The sequence below is a fragment of the Pteropus medius genome, unplaced genomic scaffold (genome assembly GCF_902729225.1).
Source record: "Pteropus medius unplaced genomic scaffold, Ma_sr-lr_union100, whole genome shotgun sequence".
Classification (NCBI taxonomy): Eukaryota; Metazoa; Chordata; class Mammalia; order Chiroptera; family Pteropodidae; genus Pteropus; species Pteropus medius.
In genome coordinates, this window is record NW_024349225.1 from 4,120,771 (window position 1) to 4,134,810 (window position 14,040).

Sequence of the window (14,040 nt, forward strand, 5' to 3'; positions counted from 1 at the left end):
ATGCGTAATATCTTCTATATAGAGAAAAAAATAACAGTCTTTTCTCCAATATCATTTATCGAAAAAAATTACTCTTAATTGGGACACTGAAATTTCAAACTTCATACACTGACATACTTGGTGTTTGTAGTATTGCTAAAGGTAAGGATCTTAAAAAGTAGCCCAAATCACCCCAATGTCACTGGACACAAGGGGGGGGCACACGTGTCAGAGGGAAAGTCGGAGTTGAAGGAGACAGCAGTCTTAACAAATTGCACTATAAATATCTTACTTTTGCAAATTCCACTCCCCACCACCCATTTTTTAACTCTGTACCTACATTTCAGCTCACTTCCCAGAGTCTCGAAAGGGCTTCACACAAAGGCAGTCCCTGAGACTTAAGTTTCATTACCTTCACTGAATCCTTCTTCCACTCCTATTCTTTGGAGGATGTATTAATTGCAACTTCCTTACTCACTTACTACACCAACCAAATGGCAACCATCAACGTCAGATTTCTTTTCTTTCCTTTTTTTTCTTTTGGCTGTTTTAAGATTAGTTAAAAGTGTGTTTCACCATCTCCTATGCGTGGTAGCTGCTAGAGATGCAATTAAATCACATTCTTGGACTTATTATTGAATAAATACTCAGGGACCATTTTAAGTTATTGCCATTAGGTTCTACGAAGTCTCTAAAATGAACTAAACTACCCATGCAGGACCCTCTGGTGTCAGGCGCCGTGGAGCTCTTGCCATTGGAATATCTGCTTCCAAGTTCTCTTTCCAGGATGAGACCTGGGATTTGCTGCTTGGATACAGGACCTACAAAAGCATGCAGCAGCATCAAGAGCAAGGCTCACGCACACCCTGACCGTCTGCTGAGGCCCTCCCAAGCTAGGACTCATCTCTCCTGATGTGTATGGTACTCCTGTTGAAACATCTGTCATTTTCGTTAAAAGACTAAATCTTAAAATTTTAATTGGCGTTGTTACTTTTGCTTTCAGCAAATTTCCCAGCCTTCATTCCTCTTCAGACCCCAGGCAAGGTCCGACCTCCTGACTCTGGGAGTAATGGAGTGAAAAATTCAGGCCTTTCTCTCCCTGACTTGCTCCTCCTTGTGAAAGGTAAATGTCTCACCTTAGTGAATCCATCGTCCTAGGTTATGCAAGAGCAGCATCACTGTTCACAAGTGGTTTTGCCTTCATCTTTCTTTTGGATCTGACAAAGTTTTAGCATACCAGCTTCCTCCATGTCCTGTTCCTTGTATTACACCCATTGCTAGAAGTCCCCTATCTGTGGGGAGGGCCACCACGCTCAGGCTTCACTGCTTATGACCGGGTGTGAGATCAATACGAAATAAGGGGAAAGACAGAAGGCTTTTCTCTTGATGCCCATTCAGTTTTGCCATTAATAGTACTATTATGATCCCTGCTGAACAACTTCTGCTTATTTTTCCCACTTTATAGAATTAACTGGAGGCACAGGTAGGGTTGGTGAATGAGTATTCTCCTGTAATATTCAATACCTATAAAGAGGAAAAGTGAATGCATATTCATATCTGTAGGGGAAGAAATGGGTTAAATATGAAATGGAGGAGCTTATCTCTTAAAAGTAAGGCAGCTATGAGCAGAGTGATCCCATACTATAAAGAGTCATCACAGAGTAAAGAATGGATAGTATTTGGGGGGGTTCATGGTCTAGTGGAGAAAACAAATAATAATAAGACTCTAAGAAGTACAATAATAAAAGTGTATGTCAGGTACGATGGCACAGAAGAAAGGCTGACTGGGGGTTTATACGGAAAGGTGGCCATCCATACTTGAGACAGGTTTAAAGAATGAGCAGGAGTCAATAGACAAGAAGAGGGAGAGCCCGCAGGACAGAAGGCATAACAAATTCAAAAGCATGAATGTAAGATATAACACAACATACCTGAAAGGTACAAAACTGTTTCATGGCTGGTGTGCACATAAAGTGATAAGAGATAAGGGTGGGAAGGACTTGGAAAAACATGACAGTCCTCACATGCCATGCTAGATGCCCAGCCTTACCTGACAATCTGTGCGACTCGTGGACAGAGGTTAGAAACAGAGTCTCACAATTGGGATTAAATTTAGTTTGGATCATATCGGAAGGATATGGAGAATTAACTACGGGTGTCAGGGAAAAACTGAAAGCAGAGGGGTCAGCAATGTGGCAGTTCAAACAGATGAGGCAAAAATAATAATAATAATAATAATAATAATAATAATAATAATAATAATAATAATGATGAAGCAGCAATGATAATGAGAAGGAAGAAGAGGAAATGGATGCCACAGCTGAGGTTCAGTGTTCCCTAGGTAGCAATTTAATGTGAGTCATGAAAAAGAAGGAATGTCTGAAATGACTCTCAGATTTCTAGCTTGAGAAACAAGAAGAATGATGATGCTGTTTTAACTATGACCGGAAATATCAAAGGAAAGTAAGGTTCAAGAGTCAACTCATTAAAAAACAAGTACTTCAATTACTAAGAGGAAAAGGTAAAAGTAAAAGAACACGAAAGTGTATTTGAAATCTGCTACAAAGACAAAATCTTATACCAATTATAAATGCCTAACTTTTATAAAGAATAAGGAAAAACTCTTGTTATAGTGCACCTATAAATTAAACAGTAAATAATTTCATTAGTTTTGGATTCCTACACTACAACAGAATGACTATGAAACTGGTCTGTTCCTGATTATTAAGCTTATTTATATATCAGAACAATTAGAAGAGTCCTGGTTTCTGTAGCAATTATATAACACGAAGGTTCAATTTAACCAAAAGTCTTGAGGGATCAGTTTTAAGGGTCCTGCTATTTCTATATTTAACATAAATTAGGTAAACTACTTCATACTACATTTTTACTTTCAAATTTTATGTTAAAACTTTTTCTTATCATAACAGCAATATATGCTATGTAAAAACAATGGAAAAAAAGAAAATAACACCCACTATTGCACTACCTGCAAATAGTCACTCTTCAATATTTTGGTATTTCTTTCCGTATTCGTGTATGTATGTGTGTATGCGTGCGTGTGAGCACGCTTACACACAGACTTCTTTACATAAATAGGATTATATTGTACATATAGTTTTATAACTTTCTTATTTCAGTACATATATATGAAAAATTACTATGTACTCATCCATCTAGCAGACACTGGGGAATCTAAAAGAAATTAGATAAGTTCATGTCCTGAAGGAAATTTTTAAATTTTTTAATTATTAAGACACTTAAGGTTGAAGTTAGGAGAAAAATCAAATACAGCAATATATAGGTAATTAACTAATCAGTGTCCAGAATACCACCGGAAGAGGCAAACCCCAAGACTAGATATGCTTTACCCAGCGACTAAGTAAAAAAGATTTTACATGTGTTCATTCAGTAAGAGTCTTTTAACATACAGTCCATCACAGACTGGTTTAATTTAGTACTTTGAGTTTCCAGACCACAAAAGATAGTTGGAAATTGATCATGGTTTCATAAAATTATTGCATTGATCCCTTGGTTATTTTCTAAGGCCCTGTTTTATAAATGGAACATTGTGATAAAAAGAGGGAACATATCGTTCTCATTTCTGAGCCATAATTAATTTTTATGATAATTAGCCACACAATTTATACAAACTTCTGGATTAAATATACTGAAGTCAGCATCTTTGATTTTAGAGCAATTAAAAAAATATAGCTTTACGATTCAGTAAGAAACCAAATGTCTTGGCCTGAACATGGGTAGGAAAGAACATTGGCAAGAAAAATGACCACAGTGTTTCTCTCAGCAATCATAGGGCAGAGAAATGGAATTATAGGCTAATTATCTAATATTTTAAGCATATAAAATATCACAGAACATATAAAAAATCAATGAGAAATATCAATTTTTAGAGATTAAATATACCATGGCTTTCACTTGCAATATATATTCATAATAATAGATAATACTTGTAACATCCTCAAATGTTTTATTTCTAACTTTATCTATCCAGTAAATAATGCTGGCATTAATCAGAGACAAAAATAACAAATGACATTAATTCAAACAGATAATCAACAAAATGTTAATTAAACTGTCCCCATCTCCCAGGAATTAGCATAACTAATTCTTAATTCAGAAGTTAGAAGAATCAAATAGATAACTCTGGAGACTAAATGAAATGGTCAATAAATTTCCACAAGGACAAAAATGAATATAGTTAAACGTCACCAGAAAGATATCTTTTTTTTAAATGAGAATCCCTATAGCTCAACCTATAGGGCTTATATTCAATAACTGTCATGTTTTTGAAGAAAAATGCAAAGATTTTGCAGAAAGCATTTTTATCTGTATAAAAATAATAATGGTACCATATGCATCCACCATAATAGCTAAAATGAAAAAGAGAACAGTGTTGGTGAAGGTGTGGAAAAGTGTTGGTGAAGGTGTGGAAAAGTGTTGGTGAAGGTGTGGAACAGCCAGGATTCTTACATGCTGCTGGTGAAAGTGTGAAAATTTAAGCGAATCTGGAAAACAGTTAATGGCATCTACTGAAAGTGAACTTGTCATACTCTGTGACCCAGCATTCTTGCTCCTAGATATTTAACCAAAAGAAATTAATACATATGTACCACAAATGACATGTCTTAGAATAAAGGAAAGAACTTGTCATACTAATATATACTTTTCAAGGCCAGTATAGTAACCCTGTGACTGGAAGATAAGATGGCCTAAACAAGGGTTTCTGTGGTCCTGGTAAAGTATTGTAACTTGATTTTGGTATTGGACACTCAGGGTGTATTGAGTTCATGAAATGCATTAAGCTGCATAGTTATGTGCACTTTTCTGCATGTATATAATACTTCAATGAAAAGTTTATAGTAAAAGGAAAAAATAACAATAATTCATAAAAATACTTTTCTAACAAAGCATACTCATTATATTCATTAAGTTTAATTTAATTGAAATAAAATCTCACTAATTAAATTCAAGAAGCCTAACTATATACCTAGAACTATAGGATATTCAAAAGAAGATGAACAAAAAGAAAAGATTTCCATGGTAGTAAAATTTTTAATAATGCTGAGCAACATCCCAGACACATAGGAAACCAGTGGAAAATAGCAAATAAAAATATATATGCTAATTTTTCAACTCTTAAGATACCATTAATTCTAAGATGCACTATTATTTTAAGATGCACTTCTAATCGATCTATGACATCCCACTGATTGTAAAATAAATTTCATTTAAAATATATTAAAGTTTTTTTTGTTTGTTTGTTTTGTTTTTTTTATTTTTTTATGTGCTTCTTAGAATGGATGAGAAATATGCCATAATAGAAAGCAAGTACTGTGGAGGGTCAGGTTAGGAAAGGGTCCACATGGCAGGTATACTCCAGGAAAGAGTCATGTATTAGTGGGACAAAAGATGGTCCTTGAAAGGTAGAAAGCAAAGAAGTTAAAAGCTGGAAGGTGAGGTCATTCCAGGTTATGGAAGCTTTAGAAGCCTTAAGTGCAGAGGCAGCAAAGTATTAAACACTGCGTGAAGGCAGAGAGGAGAGAGCCTAATTAGAGTGGAGAATGGAGTATTAGGAAATATCTGGAGATATATCTGGATGGCAAGGTGAGGCCAGATGATAGAGGGGTTGGAATTCCAACAAAAACAATTTGGATACTCTTCAACTGGCAGTAAGGGTTGGTTTTTAGAACAGGAACCAGACATGATTGAAGAGATGTTTGAGGAAACTTATCTTAATAGATTGGATTGGAAAACTAGAAGTAGAGAAAGAAGAAATTATTACAGTAATACAGGTGTGAAGTGATGAAGACCTGGGCTCAAGTGCTGACATCAGAAAGTACATTAAATAAAAATTACCACAATTTATCTTTATGATGCATTCCATATGTAAAACTAAACTTTATGTTATAGTAAGTACAACCTCCTAAAAAGAAACTATGTACATGCTTTTCTTTTCTATGAAATATTTAAGATTAGAAATCTGAACATGTGTTTGACCTATAAATACAGTACATTTTGTGCAAGTAAAAGAAATGAATAAAAGAGAGTTATAATGAGAGATTAATATCTCCAACCTTTTCAACAAAGACTTATTCAAGCTTTATCTTCAAGTTTCTTAAACTAAAGTTTCCAAACACCTAACTGAAGAATCTCTTGGGTATCTACCTAGTTAACTATGTATACTAGATATCTACTTCACTTAGATCATGAATAAATATAAGCCATTGAGCATGTACATAACTGGTTCCCCATCCATCTCTCTCTAGCTCTATCGCTATCCTTTTTCTCCTCTAGCTAGTTTTCTTCCAAAAGAAACTGCAGACCACAGAGCCTTAAGTGCTTATAATCTTTATACTAATATTAAGGCTTAGAATGTTTAGTAAAATGCTTTGTTCAATAAAATGGAGAAAATCTGAGTGGTTTTCATTACTTGAGTTATGAAAATGATGATTATCTGTCTTTAGACAGAATCGCAGTTAGGAACTTTAAGCAGTTAGGAACTTTAAGTTAGGTTTCGAATTGGTGAATCCATAGAGAATGACTATATTGCTGTAAAGAGACTACTTTTAATTAAATTTGGTATCACATGCATGACAAAGAATCATATCCATAATAAAAAGGTTTCTGGAAAATTTCCAAACATGGAAATTAAACAACATACTACTAAACAACTCATGAATCAGAGATAACAACACAAAGAAATCAGAAAATATATAAAACTTAATACAAGTGAAAACACAATAGATCATCATTCCTTGCATGCAGCTAAAGCTATGCTTACAGAAAATTTATAATGTTAAATGCACATATCAAAAAGTAAAAAAGATCTCAAAGCAAGACGATGATCTAATCTTCCGCCTTCAAGAATCTGAGGAGTAAATTAAATGCTAAGTTAAAAGAAAGAAAATAATAAAGATAAAGGACAGAAAACAATGACACAGATAAAAAGAAGAGAGAAAGAATTCAATGAAACCAAATCAGTTTTCTTAAAATCAATTTTAAAATTTGATAGCCTTTGACCAGATTGATCAGGCAAAAGAGAGAGAATGTATAAGTAACCAATATCAGAAATAAAAGGAGTGACATCTCTACTGGTTCTCCAGACATTAAAAGGATAATAAGTCAATATTACCAAAACAAAAACAAAAACAAAAATCTTTTGTCAAAAAATTCAGTAACTCAGATTAAAGGTCAAGAAGAAATAGACTGAATAAGCCTATGTCTGTTAGAGAAACTGAATTCATAATTAACAATCATCCCCCATAAAATTTCTAGCCTAGATGGCTTCAGTTGTAACAATTATTAAATATTTAAAGAAAAAACTATATATAAATTTTATACAAGTTATTTAGAAAATAGAACAGTGGAAACACTTCCTAACTCATTTTTTTGAGATAAGCATTACTCTGATTTCAATATCAGCAAAAACATTACAAGAAAAAAAACAACTGCAGACCAAAATCCTTCATGAAATAAAAAAGATATTTAATACATTTTAGAAAATAAATAAGGAAGACAGACCAATAAATTCTGGGCAACAGTTTTGAACAGACGCTTCACGAAAGAAGATATACAAATGGCCCCATAATCTCATGAAAAAAATGTTCAACATCATTAGTTATAAGCAAAATGCAAATTAAAATCAGAAGATAAAAATACACCTAGTAGAAGGGCTAAAATTAAAGAGATTAACAATACCAAGTGTTAACAAGAATGTAGATGGATTGGAAATCATACATTGCTGGTAGAAATGTGAAATGGTACAGTCACCTTAGAAAATAGCTTAGTAGTTTTTTTTTAAATAAAGTTAAATACATACTTACATATAACTTTGCAAATTTACTCTTAGTTACTTATTCAAGAGAAAAGAAAACATATATCTAAACAAAGGACCATACAGCAATGTCCAAAGCAGCTTTAACCAAAGTAGAAAACACTGGAAACTACCTGTGTCCAACAACAGGGAAAGAGATCAACTGTGGCACATCCATAAAATCGAATGCACTAAATAAAAAGAAACGAACTAATGATGCACACATTAGGTGAGTAACTAAAAACATTAAGTGAAAACAGCTAGATACAATAATTTATGGATAAATCTCAAAAACATTAAATAAAAAAAGCTAGGCATAATAATTTCCATTTATATGAAATTTTAGAAAAGACTAAGCTAATCAAGTGATGGAAGCAAATCAGTGGTTGACAGACTGAAAGGCAGGGGACAGAATAGGCTGCCATGGGGCCTAAGGGAAATTGCATGGGTGATAGAAACGTTCTATATCTATCACGATTGTGGTGGTGGTTACACAGGTGTTTAAATTTGTCAAAATTTGTCAAAATGTACACTTAAAATGGATACATTTTAGTCCCTGTAAACTCTACCTCAGTAATACTGGCTTAAAAGTATTTTGTGAGTATATGGAATATACAGAAATATGATTAGTATCAATAAGAATACAAAGATAAATATTTCGTAAGCATGCTTTCTTTTCGTTCATGTGGAGCAAAGTGATTATACGTGCATGTGTGTGTACAGTGTGATTTATTTACTCATTCATTATTGAAAAACAATAGTCATCGAACATCGGAGTAAGATAAGATGATAAAAGTGTTTAAGACAAAACCCTTGCCCTCGGGAGTTCACAATCTGGCACCAGTAACCAGATCACAGATATCAGAGAAACAGAAGAGGTCATATGAAGAAGGGAAATATTAATTCAAGTGGACACAAGGATTCAAGCAGCAACTATGGAAAAGAAGGGCTCTCACCTTTTGACAGCTTTGTAAATGTTCTCCCTCACCAGCTAAGGATGGAACAGACATTTGTTTAGCCCTTGATTTTTGCCAGAAAGAAGCATAGATTTTCTTCTCATAACAGTTGAAAACTTGAATACATTATGAATAATCATTTCTTATGGCTGAAGACTCAAGCCAATGCTAGCTAGCATTAGCATCATAAGGGGAAAAATTCATAAAATAGACTTCAGTTAATATTTTGATCCCCAAAAGTAAATGTTACTTTTATCATTCTGTATATTCTAATTTGTTAGATGGTAAAGTAGTGACTTCCAGAATTATAGTTTTACATAAATGAATCCTAAACAATTGCATTTTTCAGTGGCAATTAATGACCCATATCAATGGTCTTCAAACTTAGTTTTTTAACAAGACCCCTGTCAAATCAAATCTTACACAGAAATAAACAAAGAATACAGGTAAAAGCATAACTGTTCCAGTAGAAATTGGAATACAGCCGATCTTCAAAGTCCCTAAGACCTACCCAAACGAGCTCCATGGAGCATTTTTTTTCAATCAAGATATAATCACCTTTAACATTATATTAGTTTCAAATATACAACATAATGATTTGGCAACTGTATACATTGTGAAATGATCCCCATAATAACTCCAGTTAACATCCATTGCCATACATAGTTACAAATTCTTTTTCCCTTGGGATTAAACATTTTAAGATCTTCTCTCTTAGCAACTTTCGAATATACAATATAGTAATATTAACTACAGTCACCATGCTGTACATTTCATTGCCAGAACTTATTTCATAACTGGAAGTTTAAACTTTTCCCCTGTCACTCATTCTGCCCACCCCCAACTCCCCACCTCTAGCAACCACCCATCTATTCTCTGCGTCTATGAGCTTGGTTTTTGTTTTGTTCTGGTTTTAGATTCGACATATAAGTGAGATTATAGAGTTATTTGTCTGACATATAACTTAGCATAATGCCCTTAAGGTCCATACATGCTGTTGCAAATAGTAAGATTTCATTTTTTATGGCTAAAAAATAATCCAGTGCATATCTGTTAAATATAGATATAAATATAGATATAGATATCACATTTTCTTTATCCATTCATCCACTGATACACTGATGGACACTTAAGTTGTTTTTGAAGCACAGCTTAGCTGCATGATCTAAGAATAACATCATAACTAAAAAAATGGCTGATTCATTTCTTCGATATCGGCATAAGGACAATACATTAATTTGCTTAATTTTTTTTCAGGTAGGTAATAATAACTGTGAATGATCTATTAGAGTTTATTCAGTGAAGCTTGGCTCATAGAGTCTCTCCAGGTGGGAGTAAGCTTTGCTTCATTCCACAGTTGCATAAATCAACACATATTTGGAAAGTCTTCATGGTCAATACAGCTGGCCAAGTAAGTTTATGTGCCTGTTAAAATAACACTTAAGCACTAACCTAAAACAAAAATAAGTTTAAACTTCTCAAAAAAAAAAGTTATTGAGTCTGACACAACTTCATCTATTTAATGAATGGTTTTCCATTAAGGTCCTAGTCTTTTCTACATCTGTTTAAACTAGAAATTTCTGAAAGAACAGTTCTCTTGTGAAATTCTTAACTTCGATTTCCATCTAAAGGAGAAAGTATAAGGAGTGAATAAAATGAAAAAATACTAAAAGACTTATCCAAATATTTTTGAAGCTGCAAAAATATTCAGGATAAGTTCTGGGGAAAAGTACAAATTCTTTTTTTAATTGGCTATTCTCATTGCGTTTGCTTTGGAAACTTCATTTGAAAATGAGCTTTTTCCTACTTGATATTGCAGGCTGAATTCATGAATGATATTTATCTAAAATTACATATTCAGCACTATGTCTTATTCTACATTTCTGATAAAAATGTAAAATGTAGAAATGTAAAAAAAAAAAATAAAATAAAATAAAAAAAAATTAAAATCCAGAAAGCTGGAATGAGGTTACTTATTCTTATGACATTTCTATTACTACAGAATAATTGAAATTCAAGAAAAGTTATTTATTTCCTAAAAAAGAAAGTGAATTAAATTTATGAGAAAATCGAATTGGTCCTTTAGTCTGATCTTTCCCTATTCATGATTTTATTACTTAAATGTATTGCCTAAAACTGTATTATTTCGTTTAAAAAGAGTAAAGTGTTATACATTCCTCATTGATCCACTGACTTTCTCCACTCCAACAGACTATGCCAATTTAGATACCACTACAAAAAATCCTTCATCGTCACATGTCAGTTGGCTTATATAAAGTAAATCTGTGTGATAAATTTCTAATAGCAGTCCCATATCTCTGCATATTTATTTTTCTAAAACTACAACCTTCAGTTTTGGTTATCCTATTAGGAAAACAACAACAACAAAAAATCCCAATGCAGAGGAGAAAGTACACTCAGTGGCAAAAACAATCTGACAACTGAATGTGTGCATATATAAGGAAGACGTCAGCTAATGGACAGGCTATTTCAGAGAAATCAAGAAAGGACCTGAAAGAGCTTCGAAACGATGACTGAATATGCCACCCCCAAAATATGCCTTTTGGGCATAAGGATTAATTTGAGCTGATTGTTTTAAGAAACAGCAGGTACAGAGGTAGGCTCTGACAAATCTGCATAATAAATATTACCTTTTTTTTCTGGTCATCACAAAACTGGCCTCCCATCATCTGTCTTTCTTTTGTCTTTAGCTGCAGGTGGTATTATTTAAGCCTGAGTTCTAAGCCATCAATGAGAGTTACTCATTTTTCCCTGGGTATCTCCCGCGTACACGTGAGTTATACTTGTTAACAAACGAGTTATACATGTTAACAAACGCCTGCTTGTCATTCTCTTGCCCATCTATCTTTTGTTACAGAGTTCCCAGCTGAGAACTTAGAAGCCCGATACTTGAGAAAGAAGCAAAATTTAGAAGGTGGACTTTGGTTTTTGGATAGGGGAGACTTGATCTCTCTCCTAGATTCCAAAATCTGACATTCTGAGATATCAGGTCTATGTGAGTTTCATCCTCACATCCCCACAGCTCACAGCAGACAGCCTTGCTTATGAGCCCATTCTGTAAGTATGTGAAATGTGTTTGACGTTTTGTTTTTTAGTGAAAATGCCTTCATTGTTTTTCTTTATTTTAAAAATAATATTCGTGATTTAAAAAACAATACTCTTGATTTTAAAAATCAAGAAAACATATAAAAATATTAAAATGACCTATAATTATGTTATCTAATGAGTACCATCAACATATTTCAGTATGACCTTTCCATTTTCTCTAGAACTATATACACATAAGTAAATAAATTAATGTATTTTCAAAAACTGCAATCTTACCAGATAATTTTAATAAACATTGTCTGAAGTAATAATTTTAATTACTTGTTTTTACTACTTTGTCATTTAAATTTATCTTTTTCATTATTACATTACTGAGATAATTTGTTAATTTAATATACAATGGCCAAATTTTCACAAACAAGTTCACTAATTCCTGAAGACTTTCTTCCTATTTACAGATTTTAATACTCAAATTTTAAAAATGGTAATGTCTTTTTTATAAGTTAAAAATTTTTAAAGGTGATAAAATAACTCAACAATAATATTTTAAATAAATTCTTTCTATTTAAAATTATAATTAAGAATTTTGAAAAAAAAATTTCCTTTCCCTTTATTCATTCACACACCAAAGCTGTTTAAATTTTACAGCAAATAACCTTAAAGAACATTTTTCTTCTGGGGCCTGTACTAAGAAAGAGAAAAGCCATTTGTAATTTTTGTCACAAAGCCAAATCATAACCAAAATGTTACAAGGTAGCTCTCAAGAGTAGCTCATATCATCTCTCAAAAGATTTTGCATTTACAACCTTGTTACAGTTGGTTCATTCTAGGAAAGCTTAAGGAAGCCTAGAAACTATATGAAACATGGATTCTGTTTCCATTTATTTACCCTTGGTCATGAGGAAATTTTTTAAATAAAACTTCCCTTACTTTGACTCTTAACTCTTTCATCTCCTCTTTGCTATGCAGAATAAAGAGAAAAATTAGAATGTCCCTGATGGATCTTTTTATTTATGTTGAACTAAGTGAAAATAAGAATAAATCATGATATATATATTTGGCTTTGACATAGGCCAGGCAACCTAATATTTTTGTGGAATTGGTTGCTACTTCATTAGATAAGCCTACTTGTTTTCAAAGTTGACTGTTGGTTTGTATCATATAGAAACAGTGAAACGAAGGCCTTGAGATTTCTTCTTTCTTTATATATGAAATCCCTTAAATTGCTTTTCAAAAAACAAATTCATATGTTTTCTCCATAGGTACTGGGCTCCTTTTAATTGACATGATTATTTCTGCCAGAGGTACTAATCCAGTCTTTTCTTGTAACTTCAAATTAATATTTATCTACTGTGTATAGTACAAAAGTTATAACTTTTTCATTTAAATAGTAATTATATAATAGGACTCCTGGGTTGGTAATTAAGAAAAGAAAATTAGAAAATTATATAAACTCTTCTATGTCTAGAGATTAATAGCAGCCAATTACCTTGGGACAGATTATTATATTATCATTATTAAAGAAAAATACTAGCAGAAGGCACCTCTTGATCTGGAGATAAGAAGGTAGTAACCAGATTCTTTATTTTTCCCTCTTTTGTGGGAAGACTGCCCTTTGGTATCCTGAGCATACAATCTCTTGGGTAGATTGACAGTGGCCTAAATATTCAAGAGTCTGGGAAAAAAGAGACTCAGATTCCAAAGTGCTTCTTCTCAAGCATCAAAATTAGGTCCTTTTAAAAATTCTTTAGATATATGATCTCGGTTGATTTTCACACACACAAAAAAAATACTTACTGTATATGTCTCTAATAATTCCTAGATTAGATTATTGAAATGCAATTGCTTTCTTAACAATAGTTTAAAACCTTTACAAAATACAAATACGATATTTTTTGAAACGGGTAAATAACCTTTTAAATGTGTTAGTTCTCTTGTTCTTTCTGAATTCTTATAAGATCAGATATACCATAGGTGTGTGTGGGGTGTGTGTGTGGAGAGAGGCAGACAGACAGACAGACAGACAGACAGACAGACGAACACAGACAGATGCAAGACAGAGAGAGAGAGAACAGACAGACAGACGAACAGACAGACACAGACGAAGACACGAGAACAGAGACAGAGAGAAAAAAGAGAGAGAAGAGAACAGACAGACAGACGAACACAGACAGACACAAATGAGAGAGAGGCACAGACAGA

At 33.0% G+C, this 14,040-nt stretch overlaps 1 protein-coding gene across 3 annotated transcripts in view; it reads right to left on the reverse strand.

Annotated features, from left to right (window-relative positions):
* Nucleotides 1-14,040, reverse strand: part of HMCN1 (hemicentin 1) — a 460,798-nt gene that overhangs the window by 255,896 nt on the left and 190,862 nt on the right. The gene's annotated exons all lie outside the window — the stretch shown is intronic.